The sequence below is a fragment of the Megalops cyprinoides genome, chromosome 19, assembly GCF_013368585.1.
Source record: "Megalops cyprinoides isolate fMegCyp1 chromosome 19, fMegCyp1.pri, whole genome shotgun sequence".
In the NCBI taxonomy this organism is placed as follows: Eukaryota; Metazoa; Chordata; class Actinopteri; order Elopiformes; family Megalopidae; genus Megalops; species Megalops cyprinoides.
This window is the reverse complement of record NC_050601.1, coordinates 5733940-5754526: the sequence shown is the minus strand read 5'-3', so window position 1 is coordinate 5754526 and position 20587 is coordinate 5733940.

Sequence of the window (20587 nt, the reverse complement as noted above, 5' to 3'; positions counted from 1 at the left end):
TCATTTTATTTCCCCACTTTTCTTTCTCAATCTACTCCCACTCTCTCTGGCTTTTTCTCTGGCTCTTCCTCCAAATTTTCTCCCCCCTTCCCTCCCTCTCTCTCTCACTCTCTCTCCCTCTCTCTCTCTGTACCCCCCCCCCCCCCGCCCCTCTTCCCCACATTGTTAACTCTTGCCATTCTGCTCGATAATCGGGGATCTGAAAAAGTAGGTTTTGCAATCTAACGTGAGGAACCCGCTGAGGACACTTTTCATTATGCCCCAGATCCCGGGAGGACAGAATGAAAAGGATAAGTCAGAAACAGTTGTGTCCAGCACACAGAACAGGGGCGACAGAGTAGAAGGTCAGACAGACTTGGGTGATACTGTAAGTGAGAGAATGGGATTACTTCCAAAAAAACGTTCTGGCGCTAGAGGGAATAAATGGCATGAATACTTCTGACTTCATAATTTTTCTTTCCTTTTTTTTCCAGCGGCTAAAAAAATATTTTCAAGGTTTCAAGTGCCTCAATATTTCAACCATTTATAGTTTGTAAAGTTTTACCAGTAAATTCATATCAAAGAATCCCAACGGCTTTGTTCTACAACAACCACTATATTCAGTCCATGCACAGTTATATATTTAATCAGTTCTTGCAACTTGGTTACTGGGCACGGAGACAACAAAACCAAACACATCAACAGAGTAGTTCCTGAGGGACTCAGTCAGCAAAGCACCCATCTCAAGTGCGGTATGAGATGGACCCGGATTCGATCCCAGCCACGCCATCAGCCAGGACCAGGGGAATTAAAGCGGAACAAATTAGCTTGGTGAGTCAGCAGGGTATCTTTGTCTCACTGCTCCCATCCTAATAGTTGTCATGTACCTGGAAGCTGCTCTGTTAATATCAGTGGAGTAGCACCTATCCTCCAGTTGGTGCCTACCTCACCATGCTGCACCATAGGACTGGCAGCGTGGAAAACAGCCCTTAACTGCATGTGAGGATATTGTTGTATTTGTCTCGCTACAGCACTCCTGCCCAACTGCAGGGAGTGTCACAGCGGGACGAACTTAATGACCAATGGCTGATTCCAAAATAAAGGAACTAAAAAAAAAAAAATCATAAAAAAACAAATGGCAATAAGCAAGGTGGAGCAGACACTGTGTGGAGACTGTGACTTTGCTTAACCCCTTTTTGCCGAGTCACGGTAAAACGAAGGCGCTTCATTTTACTCTGGGAGAAGGGGGGGGGAGTCGCTCACTCGGTCATGTAGACAGTGAGTAAGTGTGGGACACTACTTTTCCTAGAGCTGCTTAGCCGCAGCCAAAAAAACCCTGAATGAATAATCAATTAACGAGCCATTCATTTAGCAGCCAGCAGCAAGAGACACCCTCATCATATGATGTGGCGGACGAAGGGTGAGAGGGAATTGCCTCTCTTTACATATATGTCTTTGTTCTTGCATATGATTTTAATATTCCAAGAGCTGCACATTTATGCACACTGGACAAGACTTGAGGATCCTTGGACCCCACAGTGCACCCCCCCCCCTCCCCCCCCCTCCCCACAGAGCTGTCAATCACTGACTGAGCAAATGATAAAAAACTGCTCTCCACAACAACAAACACTGTGACTGGCTCAAATCAGGGAGCGCTACATAACATGTTACACTGCATTACATTACTGTCATTTAGCAGACACTCTTGCCCAGAGCCACTAACATAGGTTACAACTTACCCACTTATACAGCTGGATATTTACTGAGGCAATTCTGGATCAAGTACCTTGTCCAAAGGTGCAGCAGCAGCGCCCTGGTGGGGAATCGAACCAGCAACCTCTCGGTTACAAGCCCTGCTCCATTACATTACATGACATTACGTTTTTGGCTTTTAGCAGATGCTCTTACCCACTTACATCAACTACAAGTGTTTTTAGAATGCATTTATACAGCTGGGTATTTACCGAGACAATTGTCGGTTAAGTACCTTACCCAAGGGTACAGCAGCAGTGCCCCCGTGGGGAATCAAACCTGCAACCATTCAGTTACAAGCCCTGCTCCTTAACCACTACGCTACACTGCCACCCGACACATAACCACTACCAGCCATTTAAGGGTCTGTGAAGCCTCTCTGTGCCATAACTACAGTGCAGTCTTTACATCCTCCACTGTTCGCACAACATCCAAAACCACATCAAGCCCTTCGTCCTTTGCTCAGTTTGTTTCTTTACTCTCCCCCACGGTTCCTCTCCTACATTCACCATCTCAGATAAACACTCCGTTCTCCTACTTCCTCCTTTGCCTCACTCTCACACTCGCACACTCACAAGCGCTTTCTCATCCTGATCAAAGGCAAAATAGCACCAGAGCAACTGTGGGCTGAGGACAAAGTAACTTTGGAACATTCCGGTAAATTCAAACTCTTTGCGATATCCAGAGAGGCTGACAGTGATGGAACAGAGATGATCTGAGAGCACCACCAAAGTACTGCAATTTGGCATGAATTGATCTGGTGAGGTTCTTCTCAATGGCAATGTGGGACCCAGAGGCTTTTATATTACAAAAATAAGGCAATGCAACAGTGTACAGTTGCATCTTGTACAGTAGCTCAGCCTGTATCCCGCCTCGCAAATAAGTGAGAAGGTGATCGATGTCCTCCATAAACAGCACCACTGCCTTATAAAACAAAATTACTCAAAGAACAATCCTAGCAAACACGGTTATATTTTATAAAAATAAATATATCAGCACTCCGTGTAGCGCTACAATGCAGACAAATCACAGCTTTGTTTTCAGAAATGCCAGAGGCAATTTCAGCCCAAGCACAGGTCTCGCTTTTAGAGCATGGTTTCAAGACAATCTCAGCCCAAGTGTATCCGCAGATATACTGAGAGGTTGTAGCTAAGGCCATGACCTGGAGTTGGAAGCAGGCTGCCGTCAGCGGCTGTTGGGATATGTGGAGGTATATGGCGTACACAGGGGCTTGAACTTCCTGTGGCTCTGTATGACACATCCTCCAACGATACTGTGTCAGATCACAGCTGCGGCCTCCGTGCCCATATCAAAGTCTTAAGTGAGCCCAGAGAATTTGGACTGAATCTGCTTTTTTTTTTTGTTTACTGACTGCACCAATTCATGAAAAACAAAAGGTCCAGCCTCGGCAGTGTGCAAAACCCCCGTCTCGATCCCTCCCTTACAAAAGGGGATTGAATGCAAGAGCTCTGCCCTGTCTTACAGTCTGACACTGTATTAGGCTGACAGAACAAACGCTGCTTTGCTGTGTGCGTTTTCTACCCACCCAACCACCAGTGTAGGTGGGAGTCACACTAGGACAACCCCTCACCCACACACAAATACACATATGTGCAGTCCATGCTGTACAGTAGCACGCTCTCTGAGTTAAACTACCCATAGTTCCCAGCGCCGCAACTGATTGTGACACTCTCTCTAGTCCAGTAGGGGCTAAATCACTGTTTCTGGCCCCTCTTCCCTAAATGAGCTCAGAAAGGCTAAGCTTTTGATTTGGCCCATTCTGTATCGGTTGCTATCTCTACTACTAACTGCCACTGGGGCAAGGTCCTCCATAACGTACAGACACATGCATCCATGAACACTACAGCAGCCTGTAACAGATTCATGCACACAGGCACCTACACAACATCAGGGGAAAACAAGAGTCGCAGGCTGTCTGAAAAACGCCTCCCTCAAGAGAACACTGTCCAAGGTTGGCCAATCACGGACAGGGCTGGATATGGATGTGGTTGCTGCGGCGCACAGATTCACTGCCGCATCACACCCATTTTGTTTCACAGTCTTTTTGTTTCCCCACCCTGCCCCAATCATCTCCCTTACATTTTATTTGCTTGGCAGCTCTTTTCCAGAGTGGATTACGTAGGTTACACTTGCTACACGTTATCCGTTTTATACAGCTAGATATTTACTGGGACAAATTCTGGGTTAAGTACCTTGCCCAAGGGCAGAACAGCGGTGCCCCAGTGGGGAACTGGATCAGAAACCTTTGTGTTACAAGCGCTGCTACACCACACTGCTGCCCCAGTCACTGAATGCGTACCGAGCCTATGAGTCGGTCCTTCGCATGATGAGGGAGCGTTAGATGATTTCCTTTTATTTACTCAATGGCAGTTAAAGTGTCAGATGCTTTACAGCCAAACAGTCCAACACAGGCCCTAAGAGTTAAATGGATACTATAATGTTCTACACATTGGTAACAGCCGTTTGAAGCATCACCAAACCAAGACCAGAAAATCTAATGTTTTCAGCACGTGATCTGAGAGGGTGGAAAGTATATAAGCAAATTTGGAACTGTACTTGAGTCGTACTGGATCTGATGAAATATGTATTAGGGAAATGCACGCAGTGAATGTGCTTTAGCTGTGAAGCTGATTGGAATGTCTTGTCACATTTTCATGTGCAAATGTATTTTCTCCTTCCCCTCAGCAGTTCCAGTTAGGCGTTGTTTTGCAGTTGTTTGTGGATTAGTTTGTGAGGGCTCCGGTCTGATTACAGCAAAAGATAGGTCAGCTTACATAACACTACAGCTCACTAAATATGTGGCATTTCTCGCTCTTTCACTCTCCCTCACTCCCTCTCTCTCTCTCTCTCTCTCTCTCTCTTGCTGTCCCTCCCTCCCTCTCTCATACTCTCAAATCATCTATTTTTCCTCCTCATGTTAATTCTCTCCATGTCAAATAAAGTTAAGAACAGACTTCAAATAAAGGCTGCTTATCTATTTGGTTGAAGTCATGCTGCAAATATTAAAATTTGACAATGCCGTCCTGACTCGCACTTGTGCTACAGCTCAATAAGCATGAGGTGTCTGTCTCGCTCTCGCTCTCTCTCTCTCTCTCTCTCTCTCACACCCCCGTCCCAGTCTCTCCGTCTCTCTCCGTCTCTCAATCTCCTTCTGTCCTCCTCTCTGATGTGAAACATGGCTGTCTGTGCGCGTCCTCTCTGCCGGACGTGGTTTTATAATGGAGGATTGCTCTCTCTTGCTCTCTCTCTCCCTCCCTCTCTCCATCTTCCACATGTCAGATTAGACACCAGCCTGTTGTTTTATCTCAGCTCTCCATCACCCTCATGCTGCATCAGTGTCAGAGTTGTTGTGAGGGGCAGGCGGGAGGGATTCTGGGCAACTGAGGTATGGAGGTGAAGTCCCTTTCTGATGTATTCTGCGTTTTAGCCGCAGTGTCAAAGCAAGGTCCCGACACGCTCCGGTCGCCGAAGATCCGCTGGCGCTTAATCGAGTCAAGTAAAGTGTGTTTAAACCACAGCCCTAATCTGGGCTCTTTTAATCAGCACATGTACTCGTCCCCCAGGTCAAATGGTCAAATTATTCCTCTCCTGCTTCAATTTTTTTTTTCCACGCTCTCTTTCTCATCACTTTCTCTTACTCTCTCATTGAGGAAAACCTGTCCCTAATCTGGCAAATAGAGTCAATTATCTCTGTAAATGTAATACAAACATACTCCTGCAAAATGCATGCAAACTGGTGTGCCCTAATTGGTCCACACTATGTGTAAAAGTACCACAGTCCCCAGAGGGAGGGGAGGTAAAGTGTGGCACTGGTTCACAGAAAGAAACTTCGATGCATATTTTCATATATACATGTGCGTTTCTTAGCAACTAGATATTTAATCAATTTCGTATTTTGTTAACTTAGCCATGATATTACTCAATTGATCTCTTCCTCAAACTCTGTGGTGTAATTTTTTCCCCTTGTCAAAGGAACTCAAGACGAGTCTAATTAAGGCAAGGCTGCAGCTTCATTAGCCAGGAGTCCTGACAAACACATTTACACTTCAAAGAAGCAAGAGGAAGGGGAAGAGAGAGAGAGACACATAGAGACACAGTGCAATGAGAGAGAGAGGGAGTGGGAGAGGGAGATGGGGAGGGTGCAGGAAAAAAAGACAGGGGGACAAAGACAGAAAGAGAGAGCATGATACAGACACAGAGAGACAGAGACCTTGACAGAGAAGAGAAGAGACGAAGATAGAGAGATAAAGAAGCACAGGGAGAAAGCGAGAGAGACAGAGGGATGGAGACGTTGAAAGAGAAGAAAGAGAGCGGACACGCTGTGATGCGGGGTAGTACAAGAGAATGGAGAAGCACAAGAAGAGAGAGGGAAGTGAAAAGACAAGAGTATGAGAAAAGGGTATGAGACAAAAGCGAGAAATAACAGGGCTGGAAGAGTGGCAGCAAGGAACAGGGGGAAACCAGGAAAACAGGAGCTTTCTGGTGAGCAGAATCATAGTGTGCAGAGTACAATGAGACTCAAAGGGTGCCTAGAAAGATTCTACCATATAAGGTAATGAAATCTAGGGAAAGTGTTCGGTTGGACGTACTGCACCAAGCACTCATCCGTCTGCTCTGCAATGGCCGATAACCTGGCGAGTGCTTGTCTGACTTCTTCCAGGGCTGAACAATCACTGTAAGACAAAATTGACCATTTGAAAAAAATGCCCTCAGAGACCTTTTTTAAAAGAAGGATTCAACAGCCACATGCAATTAGACATACGTTAACTCCTGCTGCTACTCACTCCTAAAACATACTGTGCACTCACTAGGGTGTGAGTACAGCTGTCCGAATTCAGCTATGGCTCAACAAGCCATTCCCATGCATGCACATTTACACGCTTATCTGAGGTATCCTCCTTCAGCTGTGCTCTTACACTGTGTACAGTAGGGTTATTTGGCAAAACAATCTAGGTTCCCTACTCAAGGGTACAACAGAAATGTGCCAACCATGACCCAAACCAGTAACTTTATAGTCACCATTCCAGTTCACAAAACTTCTCTAATCTGTCACAAAGCAAGATCCCAGTGAATGAAATTAAGGCCTCAGAAAAAAATCTAATCAAACATTCGATGACTTCCAGGTGTTGTCAAAATGCCTGTTAATCAATGTTTCAGCCCACTACAGTGCTCACACTCACGCTGAAACAGACCAACAACCAAGCATGCTATTATACAGAAACTATTCATTTAGAAGCATTATTCCCAAAGTAGTGCTCATCAGTATCTTTTATCTGATCCACAGAACAGCCACTTCTGTTTGTTTGAAGGAAAATAAACATCCATCCTCTCTGGTCATACCTCACATCATTATAGGAAATAAATGTGCAGATCAGGGATAAAGTAAGTGAAGCGTCTCTTCTTTCTGATGGGTACAACTGTGACAGATGGTGAAAGACGAGGGAGAGAAAGGTGTATGATTTTCTTCTTCTTCTTTCCCTCTTGTTGTTTTATTCTGTCTCAGACCATATACTCCATATACCCTCAGGATAAGAACGCCTTTGATCCAATTTGTCAGAAGCCCTCTCTCCGTCATGCTCGGAGTCTCTCTATCTCTCTCTCTTTTTCTCCGGTCTGCTCTGAACATACCTCACCCTTCCCTCCTCTCCTCTCCTCTCCTTCTTCCTTCTCTCTCACATCTCCACTCTCTCTCACACGCTCTCTCTGTCCCTCCTGCTCTCACTCAGATCTTCCCCTGTTGCCCTCGTAATCCTCCTCTCAGTCATTCTTTCTCAGTCTTCCTTCCTTATCATTCGCTACTACCCCCATACCTGTCAGACGTATTCAATTATTTCCTGTCTCTCTCTCTCTCGCCATGACAGAATGGGAGGGGGTCACTTCCTGTTCTGCTCTTTCCAGCTGTTTTTATTGCGCTACAAATGCCACCAGCTCAAATATTGACAAGGCATTTCAATAGTTGCGCTAAAGTAACCTTTATGGGGCTTTTAAGAATGTTATGGGGTCAAAGGTCCAGCTTTTCATTAGGACTATAATTTTCCCTCCAATCTTAGTAATTACGGGTAAGATAAAAATGCTGCAAATGTCCCATTGTTACAGGTCCCGGTACGTGTAAAAAACTGAAATTAGTTGGTGTTCCAAAGGTAACTGAGGTCAGCAGCCAGACACACCTCATTACTTTAAAGCCCTGGCTCATGATCTTGATAAATGGGCACACAAAGTACAGTGAGATCAGGGATCAAATTTTTCCTGTCTTGTTGTTTCCCTCTAGAAATGACTGTTGTCAAAAGGTTGGAGCTTGGTGTGTGATGTCACTCGCAAGTGCTTGCTGGCCACACCCCTTTTCCCTTCCCTCCCAAAGCTCGCAGTAAGCCGAGCGTGTCGGGACAACGTTGGGAGGACAGCAGTCCATATGTTCGAAGGCTTGGGGAGGACGGCGGGGGAGAAGTGACTTGATCAAGCAAACAGCTTTCATTTTGGATGTTATGTTTTATTCAGCCTGACAAAGGGATTGCTAATTGCTGGTAAACAAAGCGGTGAGACATGCGAAACAAACTCTCCAAACAGGGAGATAATACACGAGTTAATACGAGTAACAGAGCACAAAAAACATTCGCATGACAGTAGACGCTAGCAGACAGCCAGATAGGCGGCCTACCTACGCGCCTCGCGCAATGCAGCATGCATGTCAGCACCAAAGGCTAAGCTTGAAAGCTGGTGCCATTCAAAATGTCGCATGAATCTATGCAAGATTACGCTCATCTTGGGCGTATTTAAGCAGAGCACACAGACGTAGAAGATTGGGCTCCCGGAGAGACACAATAACTGTTAAGCAGATTTACTTTGTGGAAAAAATAATTTGGGTCCGAGATGCTGGGGGTTAGAGGCTGACGGAGAGAAGAGGTTTTTACATCTCGACATCGAGCACATGCCCATCTTATGCACGTCCTGTTTTAAATGCTGTATGATTTTAATGGGTTTCCCAAATGCCACAGAGGAATGTCAGCGACCCCGTGACAGTAAGAGATGATGCTTCACAAAGACACCAAACAGCCTCTTGATGTCATGGTTGATCCTTTAGTTCGGCTAACAAACAACCGCATCAAGAACATTTGCGGCCTATTACAGATGGTGTCATGACCACTGAACTGTAAAACTTTTGAACTAATAAATGAACTCATTAAATACGCAGACAGACTGAATCGCACCCCCTTGGCCTTGGAGTGCATCCATATCCAAACTTTTTACTTGTACCAAAGGGTGTTTAATGTAGAGGAGACAGATTTAGCCTGCTCAGATGCAACCACTTGGATCTTCAACACATCCCCTGATACAGAACAACATTTTAACTTTTTTGTTTGAATATTGAACCTCAGCAACTAGCAAAGCAGACAAGCATGTATTACATGGTGAGTCACTGACTAACCATCTGAATACATTTAGTGCATTGTAAAACAACTTCAGTTTCCATTACAATGCTAGATGCTCCCATAATCACAACACAACAAAATCAATCCACATGATAACTTAAATGGTCCTTTAGTCAATCAAACAATTACAGTGCACTTTGTGCTGCACATGAAAATTTAACTCTGTGTTACATGTTTTCATGTCTTACTCAGTAAGTTCAGAGGTTACGGACATCAAAGCAAAATGTTGAAAAAGAACACTTAAGTCTTGAATTTGTGAAGTTTGTTAGCAGCTCAAACTGAAGTACACTGCAGTCAGATCGAATTTAGGCCTTAAGATCTTCATTTTGCCATTGAAGGAATTCCTGCTCAGACTCAGTCACGAGTTTCTACAGCTATGGAATATTGCTCGTTATGTCTGTGTCCACTACAGAGTTGTGTTCTTTTGAATTTACACCAAAGTTCTGTGTCCTCCTGTGTCTGTGTGCTGATTAGCTGCACCTCCTGCTTTAGGAATCAGAGGTCTATCGATTGGTTTCATTCCAGACGCTCTGAGGATGCCCTGGTAATGAGGAAGATTACAGCCTGGGACTCTGGGAGGCGACGCCCACACCAACACAGTGGCAGAGTGGCCAAGAGCCCATGCCAAAGTTACAGATGTTAATTATGTCATTTCCTGTTTTCCGTGTTTTCCGTGGACTGTTTACACATAAAAAGGTGTAATTCACTCACACCGAGGAGAAAGCAATGGATCAAATAGACCGAGACACACACATACACACACACGCACACACACATACACTCACAAACGCATTTGCAAACACATGCACACACACGCACACCACCTTTCAGTTATAATCATGGTTTGGCCTGAGAAATCCTCCACTGGATATTGTTCCACTTGTGTATGGTTATGTTTCTCAGCATCAGTGTTAACTGCTGACAAAGAACTCGTGAAAACAGCTCTTTGGAGGGATGAGGACCAAACCACAAGTGTGACACTGTGTGCACATTGTTTAGGAAATTATATTAAATCAATGATTATGTTATGTTAAAGCACCCATTTTCATTGAATTTGAAGGAGACCTTTGATGTAATTTTATTGCATTTATTCGATAGTTACAACATTTTTCAAAAAATAATAATAAGAGAAACAATTTGGAATCTTTCTATCATATCATGATCATATCAACATTTACGATATACAATTCAGTGTCAGAGAAAATTCTAATACCCCCCCTACCCACCCACCCCTGCACCTTCACCCATGCACACACACACATATGCATTCACACGCACGCACATACACACACACCCAGCTCTCAAAATGGATATGTAATCCTAAATGACGCAAGCCAGCAATCTGACACACACACACACACGCATGCACACACACACGCACACACATGCGCACGCACACACGCACACGCGCACACACACACACACACACACACACACACACACACACACACACACAGCTTAACTCCATACAGGCCCCACTCCCCAATCCTCTTAAAAGAACTTAAAACCCTCATTACACACATATCGCGGATTTGTTCAGACAGGAGGGGGGGGGGGGGGGGGGGGGGGGGCAGAGAGAAAAAGAGAGAGAGGGAGAGAGATCACACAACAAGGCACCCAATAAATGACTGCAGCAGACAATTTAAAAAAAAAAAAAGGACAATCCTCAGGTCATGTATGCGTTTCATGAGCGAGTGTTTGCAATTACAAGTTAATCTGGAGCAAAGCTGAGGTTTCGGTACAGGGAGCAGTAAATTGCTTCTGCGGTATCTCGCTCCACCACGCTCCTGCATGTCTAAGTGAAGGTAAACCTGAGTTTGTACAGTCCTGCTGTGCTGTTCCCAGAACAGCAGGCTGCATACAGCAACAGGAAAAATGTCTCAGATAGCGTGGAACTACACTGACATACAGTTTTTGTTTCCTCCCTCAATCAAAGCCTATGGGAAGACCCCTCCTCCTCACGTTGGCATATAGGTATGAGCATTACAGATGCTAACTCAAATCAAAATCATCACAGCTTAGCCTCAGTTTGCTGTATCTCCCTCTTTCCTTTACACTGGGTCTTCCAAGGCACTTGCACAAACGCTCGACTTTGGAAGAGCAAGACTACTGGCGGCTGAGACCGAACCCCCCCATCCTCTTGCTAAACCCAGGGTGTCACACTCACAGCGAGCGGCTTTTATCCTCGTTATCTGCCAAGTGGGCAGCCAGTCACCGCGCACCCACTCACCAGCACCAATGACTGCTCAGCGTTGGAAATATTCGGCTTGAGCCAGGACTCAGTATAATGTGGTCGCTGTAATGTGACTCTGCTTGCTGTTCAGTAGGCACACTGAATCCCGGACAGCCACGAGACCAAAGGGTCAGAACTGAAACTCATGATGGAAACGGTTTGGAGTGAGTCAGCCCGCTAATAAACAGATTCGGTGGCGGCAACCCCATTACGCTGCGGTGGGAACAATCACCACTGCTCTTTGCGAGAGCGAGCACCTAATCACAACATTTAACGCCGCTGCCAGGACCCGGAGTGTTTGCGCCCGGGCGAGGCCCTGCGTCTCTGTGACGGCGAAATTCGCCGAAAAAACCCTGGAGCGAAGCCATAAATAAATGATAAGGTTGTAAAAGTAGAGAGGCAGAGCAGAACTCGATATTTCTAAAGGCCAGTGTGTGAATCGCTGATGGTACTCAGCATTATAAGATCCTCCAGCAAGCCTGTGATTACATGGAGAGCTTACCTTGCTGTGCTTTGCCTGCGTGTGTATGTGTGTGTGTGTCTCTCTCTTTCTGTGGCTTTCTCTCCTTTTCTCATTCTCTCACTCTTTTCCCAGTCTCCCTTCTCATCTCTAATTCCAGCACTCCCCACCACCCCAAGGTCCTTATTATTGACATGGGAAGAGAATAACAGCACAGGATGTCAGAGTGTAAACTTGATCATCTATAATCAGTCTTGGGCAAAGGAACGGACACACACACACACACACACATACATGTATACATAGAAATGCATACACACACAAACACATACACATAGACACACTCACACACACACACAGGTGCACACATGCGCATAGAAAAGAACACACAGTTTCAAACGCAAACAAAAAAAAAACCATACACACAAATCCATAGGCAGGTCCGCACATTACACACAAAGATGTTTACGCACACCCACATAAATACTGCAACAGCACAAGCGGCAGCATTCTCAAGTCTCAGGGAGCCATGGAGATAGGACTGAGGCCGGCTCACTGCTCAGGGACCTGCAGGCCCGGTGGGCCACAGGCGAGAGTGTCTGAGAGCAAGCAGCAGTGCTCCCCACCCTCTCCAATAGCAGGAAACAGGAAAGAAATGAGTTCCTGACCCCCCAGGGAAGCCACCTGCGGGTGTACGCTCAGATTGCTGCAGATGAAACAGCCATGCAGCCCTGCCTATGCAACGGATATCTGACATCACTGCATTAGCGGTCGCCAGACCTCCCACCGTTTCTCGTCTCTCTCGCCCTTACTTTATCTTTCCATCTTTCGCACTCTCTCTCTCTCTCTAGCTGCCCCTCCTCTTGCTCCTTCTCTCTCTCCTCCTCTCTCTCGTTTTCTCTCCGTCTGCCCCTCCTTTCCCTCCTTCTCTCTCTTTCCGTCTCTCCCTCCTTCTCTCTCTCTTTCACTCTCTCTCCCTCTCTCTCTCTCATTCTCTCTCCCTGTCCCCGCCCTTCCTCTCCTTCTCTCTCTCTCTCCCCCTCGCTCTCTCTCTCTCCCTCTCTCTCTCCCTCGCTCTCTCTCCTCCTCTCTCCCTCTTGCTCTCTCTCTCTCCCTTGCTCTCTCCCCCTCTCTCTCTCTCTCCCTCTCTCTCTCCCCCTCTCTCTCCCTCTCTCTCTCCCTCTCTCTCCCTCGCTCTCTCTCTCCCCCTCTCCCTCGCTCACTCTCTCTCTCTCTCTCCCCCCCTCTCTCCCTCGCTCTCTCTCTCTCCCTCTCTCGAGTATTGCTGCATGTCATGCTTTTAGACTCTCCCCGTGAGGCCTTATTAATGGGGCCGAGGGTAAACAGCGCAGAAGGCTTGGGGCAGGCAGATAGGCAGGGATTATCCCCCCGTCTGCCACGGCAACAGAGACGAGCGGACCTTTAGACGGTCGTGTTTGTGGCTTCTGTCCCCCAGGAATCACGCTCAGTGTGCGATACAAGGCTGACCTTTCCCTTGACCGTGAAGACATGCCGAGACGGCCGTCCGATCGTCTCAGACATGCGTCTGACATCTCGTACCCCGGTGGTAGTTCCCCTGTCTCGGCCGCCCTTTGGACAGGTTGACATGCCTGAGACCACTGGGAGATTTGCACATTTTAAACCCGAGGTGGGCGTTCAAGGCCCCCTTTCTTTTCCTCTTAATCGCTCTCTCTCGCTCTCTTCCTTTTCTTCCATCCATCTTTCTATTTCTGGCTCCATTTCTTATTCCCTTCTTCCCCCCCATCGCTCTTTTTCTCTCCCTGTACCTCTCTCTCTTTCACGGCCTTTACTGTCTGATCTTCAGCTGTCAGTATTCAAGCAACCAGTCCATTTCATTTTCTACAATTCCCTACTATTTCAACCATTGTTAATTTCCACATATTTTTTAATTCCCTGTCATCCCTGAGAGTCCAAGTCCAAGTCCAGAATATAAAAGAGCGGGGTTTTTCTAAGATGTGAATTAGATTAGCATTTGGGATATCCAGAGTCCCCGTGAGCATCATATTCCTCATACTGGTCTGCACGTGCACCCCTTTTCCTGTGCGCTGTGTTATATCTGTCTATAAAGGCAAATCAAGTTAAACTGACATATAATACAATTACTCCGTTTCTCCCTCCCCACAGTTTCATTCAATTTATTGTATTTATTGAATTCAGCTCTCTATTACACTGAGGAGAAGGTGGGTGGGGAATGCAGGGGATTCATAGCCAATCAGAGATAGGTTTAAAGACTCATCTGAGGGATGGCATCTCCTGCAGCACAGAATCCCCATCAATGCAATGGATCTTTGGGATTCTGATGGCCAACACCAACAGTTAAAAGAGGCAAACAAATTTCTTGGGTGCGATGTCAGAATTCGCCCTGCTATGCATGCCTGTTAATAGCACCTCATTTCTGTCTGTTTACTGACAGTCACCCTCTGCTCTTCCCCAAGGTCCCCTCAGGTCCTTTGATGAGGTGATAATCTGAGGATTGTCACTGTGAGAGGCATGAAAACTGCCCTAAAACGTTAGTGCAGGGAGTGCCGTGGCCACACGCCGCGGCGGCAGCGGCTGTGTCCCTGTTCCCGCCATCAATCTCTCCCTACGGCGTCTTCAGGGACCCGGCCGATGACGGACGGTGTTCACCTTCAGCCGAGACGCACGGACAGGCGTCGGGCGTGACGGGCCGATGGCCTCCGTCAGCGGTGGATCGCTTTTATGCCCTCAGAGGAACGACGGGTGTGACGCGGACGGAGAAGCGGAAACGTTCGGACGTCACGGCTGCGGTAACTCAGCCTTGGACCGAGAGGGGACGGCGTGATCCGTTTCGGCGCGCTGCGAGGAATTACAGGCTCGTTTGCACGGAGGGCCACTTCACGCACAGCGGCAGGCTAATGACATTCAGAGCGGCAGATAAGACGGCACGTCGTGAAGCAAAAAATCTCGCATCTGAAACTCGCTTCTCCCCAGAATCACCAGTGAGCTTGGCTCTATCACTGCCATCTAAGCGTGCAGATTCACATCCATACGTTTTGCCAACCAACGTCTCAGTCAAGACCTGACTGACGCCTCGCTAGGTATCCAGCGCAAACAATTAATTCCCCTCCCATGTTTAAATGGATGAGGATTTACTGGCTAAGTACCCTGATCCGCGTCCTTTAAATCTCCTGCTCAATCTTGGAGCGTTCAGTACGGCAAAGGAAACAGAAGGTTCCCTGCTGCCCGATCTGGTCGGCCTGATAGCCCGCAGGAGATCCATTACCCATTCGGATTATCCTCCATGTGACCGTCACAGCGGCTGTCTAATAACAGGCTCCCGCAGGCTCTGATTGGTCTGATCCCTGAGATCAGCCTGCCAGTACAGTCTTTGATCCCCGTTCTTACGGTGCAGCTGGCTGGAGGGTGGAGCCATGTAAGGGACCACCTCATGATCTGAAGCAAAGAAGCAAAGTTTAAACTAAAGCTGATCCTTAGACACGTTTAATGTCAGATGCCACCCACAAATGTCTACCTGGCCACGGTTTAGACATCTGCAGAGCTACTGCGGCAGCTTCACTGGACAGATGGGATCGTTCTGAGGATCACCATCATAATCAACTTTGGGCTCAATCGTATGACATAAAACCTCACAGAGGCAGAATTACGCCTTTTAAAAAGTAACAGATTAAATCAGCACTGAACAACACTATACGAAACAGACAAAACTATTTGCAGCAAGGCAGCCGGACTACTTAGCGCTGTTTTGGAATCAGTATTGTTTGTAAAGTGTTGAAATGTGAGAAGCTTCTCTCTAGGCTCTTATGATGCTAAACTTAGGTGTTCTTACCAGATGTAGCTGCAGCTAATTGGTTGTATTGTTTGGAGTATTCGTGACTCAACTCCCCTGCAGAATTTCTCCAAACATAGGCCTGGATTCAAGCAACATTTGTTCATAACTTTGCCTTACAAATCAGTGCTTTTTAAAAACACGATCGTTTTATTTATTTATTAATTATTTTGCCAATTGCCGAATGTGCCAAACTTTTTGGAAAAAAAAAAGTAATGACTGCAAAAGCCAGTTCAGAATAAATGCTTGAATCCCGGGTATAGTGAAGAATGCATTAATGTATTCCTTTTTCCTCTCTCTCTCTTTCTCAAGTTTTGTCACTGACAATGATAACGACAACTACACATGAAAATGATTAAAAACTAAAATAGGTAGGAGCTTGATCATTAATGATAGCTATTGCAAGGATCTTCAGAGGTATGGTTTATATGCCATTCCAATGATAAAAACAGGTCTGACTAGTCACCAGATCATGCAGAGTAAAGAGAAATAATTGAATGATAGTTGTGTTGAACAGAAACAAAAACTACGCGACTGTAACCCATAAGAGTTATGATTTTGCATCAGATCGTTATCCTTATGGTTTACAGCCGTCATAGCCATTCTCTGAATGTTTGGGGCTTTAATTGCATTACAGAAACCAACTGAGAATAAAATGCAGCTTCAATGAATCAGAAATGATCAAGAGCCATAGACACCAAGGTCAGTCACGCAACTCAGACTTTAACCAATGACCTGTTGTCTCACTCATCCAGGGTATTCTTACTGTCACATTGGCTATCAGCATGTACGAATATGTAAACGATAGGCTTGATTTCCTGGTAGATAAAACACAATGGATGGAATATGACATATGAAAGGATGGTTGCTATAGTAATAAGTGACATGCATACACGTATAACAGCTATGCACACGACTGTTACACCAGAAATAGGGAGGATCCTATCACGGCCTGTGTTCTATTCTGATCCTTGTGAGAAACATGTCACAGCTTGCCGACTTTGCCAGATAGCTGCTGTACACCTGTTGTCTTTATTGTGCCAGCTCCTGGCTGCTACGTGCCCTGTAGCGTTACTGTACACACATCCCTATGTCTTTGTACAAGTCAGAGACTCTACCGCGTAATTTCACAGATATACTCAAGACAACTCAGGAACCACCAGGTCTGTGTCACACATGCAGGGAAAGTAAAAGGCATACATGTGAAAGTAATAAAAGAAAGATCAAAGCTTGTGGGTTACAGAGGTAAAGCCTGAGGGTCTGTATGGCTACTGGGCGACAATGGAGGGCTCAGCTTCCAATGATCCTCAACGGTGGTGATAAACCCCACCAACCTCCACAGGTAACAGCCCCAAAGCTAAAAACCAAAGAGAAGCAAAGTTACCTTCTTGACTGGGTTGCGGAGACGTCCAGAAACAGAGGACCACAAGAAGGCAGACAAAGCACCACTTGGCACTGACACCGCTAAGGAGATCAGGCTGTAGAAATCGCCCTCGGCTCAGACACATCAGTCAATTATCTCTGACAGCCAGTCGCCAAGGGGCGAGGGGCGAGGTGCGATGGGGAGAGGGGAGGGGAGAGGGGCACAGGTGCACTGTTCTTATGTGACCCAAAGCCAGGACAGCAGCCCGAGAGCAAATCTCCCATGGGAGATCAGTGCGTTTGGGGGGGGGGGCGCACAGGAAGTATGAGCAAAACAGGAAGCCTTCAGGCAGCTAAAGACTTAGGGAATCAGGTTCACACAGTCCAAGCAGCAGACTGTCACACAGTGTAATGAGGGACCGCAGATGAACAACCCACTTTAGACACCCACTCAGAGAAAAACTGTAGTGTAAATCCCCACAGGGTGAACGGCACCTTCCGTTACTGGTGGGCGAGGCTGAACGATAAGATCCAAGAGCCAAGCAGACAAAGGGAGGCAGAGATGCAGTGGCACATCCTGTTTTTTGAACTGCTGGATGTGGAAAATTCCACTGCATCACATTATTGTCATTTAGCAGATGCTCCTATCCAGAGTGACATACATAGGGGTTTTTTCTTTTGCAAGTTATAACTTTACACAGCTGGATATTTACTGAGGCAGTCAAGGTTAAGTACCTTGCTCAATGGTAAAACAGCAGTGCCCTAGTGGGGAATTGAACCAGCAACCTTTTGGTTACAAGCAGCGTAGCATGGTGGTTAAGGAGCATAACTTGTAACGGAAAGGTTGCTGGTCTGATTTCCTGCTGGGGCACTGCTGCTGCACCCTTGGGCAAGGTACTTAACCCACAATTGCCTCAGTAACTATCCAGCTGTACAAATAGATAACATGTAAAAAAAAAAAAAAAAACTGTAACCTATGTAAGTCGCTCTGGATAAGAGTGCCTGCTAAATGGCAATAACATAATGTAATGTATTGTACAAGCCCTGCTCCTTACCACTATGCTACATTGCCATCCAAGCCCAGCTGCTAACACAAAAGATGTCACGTAAAAGGAAACGTCCCCTTGCTTCTCAGGGACAGAAGAAAACGTTTGCAGAAATGGGTAACAGGGAGCCAGAGGAATCCCACAGAATTCAATAAAACCTAATGAGATTTGCGTGGTTAATGCCAAGCAGCCAAGGAGCCAGATGCAGAGCAGCCAGGCCCTTGAAACGTCAACTGAAAAAAAATCATTCCGACGAGTATTACCAGCCGGGTAAAATACACGCGCTAAAATGATTCGAGACGGCTTGCTATTATTCAGCGTCGCCGCCCAAAAGAACGTCAAGCTGCTCATTGATAAGATTAAAGAAAAAATGAATAAATAAATAAAAAAACGACGCGATCAGCACCCAAACGCAGAGAGGCGCGATTCATCTGAAGCCTTCTGCGTTTGACACAACTCCGTGTCAGGACTCAGCTGCTAAACAGGGCAGCTCGGTGCGGCATCTCCGGACTCAGGCATGACGGCGTCACATGACCCTCGGTGGGTGGCAGATGGGTTTTTCACAGCGTTTCACACTATTAAACCGTTGCCCCCTGAACTGAATGAAAACCGCCAAGGTGGCTTCAGGGGGGAGGGCGGTTCAATCAAAAATAACAATAGTTAAAAAAAATCTCCCACCTTATTACAATAACTTGGCACCTGGATTCAATAAACCACCAAGTCAACCTACGGTTAAAGGTGATGGCGTTATGATATGGTGTGAGACTGAACCAGGAGGGTTATTATTAAATCTCACTTTCCCATTGAGATGACTTTTTGGCTTTGATGGAACCTGGGGCTCAGTTCTGCAGACGCCCTCGTTAGAGACATCCAGGTCTGTCCCTCATTAGCAGAAAGGAGGTCACTGCGATTCACAGACGCAGCAAGGTGACACCATGCCAGTTCGCTGCTGACTGCTGAACTGCCCTCCCCCACCCCCCCACCCCCAATAACCCCCCCTGTGGCTTTGAAGGTGAGGGGGTGAGGCTTTTAGCATATGGCCTGCTGTCAGTCTGGGGACCACTTGACCACAAGTAAAAAAAAATAAAAATTTTTGCTTACTGCTCACAGTGTGAGGAGCAGCACGATCTTTGGCGCGTTCCACGGTGAGGAAGCGGAGCTGACGGAGGTGCGATTTTCTGCTTCCGTTAATGAGAGCTGAGAGCTCCGGCCCACGCCGGTGCGAGAGGTGTGTGGTATGAGGGCCAGACGATGACACACCGAGTACGAACGGCGCTTCACGACACCCTCCCTGCCCCTCTGTAACCTGACCACCGGCTTATTTACGCCTTTCAGGTTTGTTATCGGGTCTGGAGAGGACTTGGGGGTTTATCGGCGGGTACATCAGGAAGCGGCTACGAGTAGCGCTGTGCCCGAGAGGAGCTCGCTCGGTGGAGAGGATGTCACCGTTGGCAATCTCAGCTATGGAGGGGGGTGGGGGGGCTGCAACGAGAGAGTCCCAGAGTCAAACGCAGGCCGCCCCACGAAGACAAACGCACGGATGAGGTCATCCCCACAGCGGAAATGTGAGGGAACTACAGGCTAAAACAGCAGCTAGGCTGTTTTTCTTTTTTTTCTTCTTCTATTCATCGGAAAGGATTTGGTTTGATGTCATTACAGTTTAGGGCTGAGCTGGGGGTGTCAGTCTCAGGACTATGATCCTGAAGCAAACATGGAGGGGTGGGGCTGGGGAGAGAGGATGAGGTGTTGGAGAATGGACCGCACACGGCGAGTTTGCTGGTCTGGGGCTTCACAGCGACCTTGATTGCCTTGCCTTAATAACACATGGGATCTGGGCGGTTCCGACCCAGCGCTGCTGGACTAAGCTTTGCGAGCATGGAAAACCTACTCGTCCCGATCTCTCTCTTGCTCCAAACCGCGCCCCCGCACCCGAGGAGAATGCCACAGTTCGAATCCCCTCGCCTGTTCTTGCCGCATCACGTTTTTTTCACCGGGCGACGACACTACTGAGAGACAGCAGAGGATTTGTCTCCAGACCCGGCAAGCGCTATCTGTCAACAGGGGCACTTACAAAGTCTTGAAATGGTGTGGAAAGCCTAAAGTGAGCAGGGTTACGCAGGGCCAGTCTGACAGCCAAAAAACAGAATTGCAGTATCCTGAATTATCATTTCAATGTATCTCTTATCTATAATGGAGAAATTTGGGATGTTTACCAACAGTATGAATCAGAGTCAGAAGGAGATGGAAAAATTGCTGAACGTCTTTACACTATTAATAAAGTAAGGCTCCTCAGATTGATAAAAGCTTATACCAAGAGTTATGGCAAAGAAAAGAAATAATTTAACTTCACGAAATATTATTTGATATGTGCATTACTCTTCTAACTTCAACACGGCTTCTGCCTGGACGCTAGCATTAGACTAAGCTGTCTTTGTGGGGCAAACAGAGGAAATGCTGCTAATGGTATTAACGCTTCAT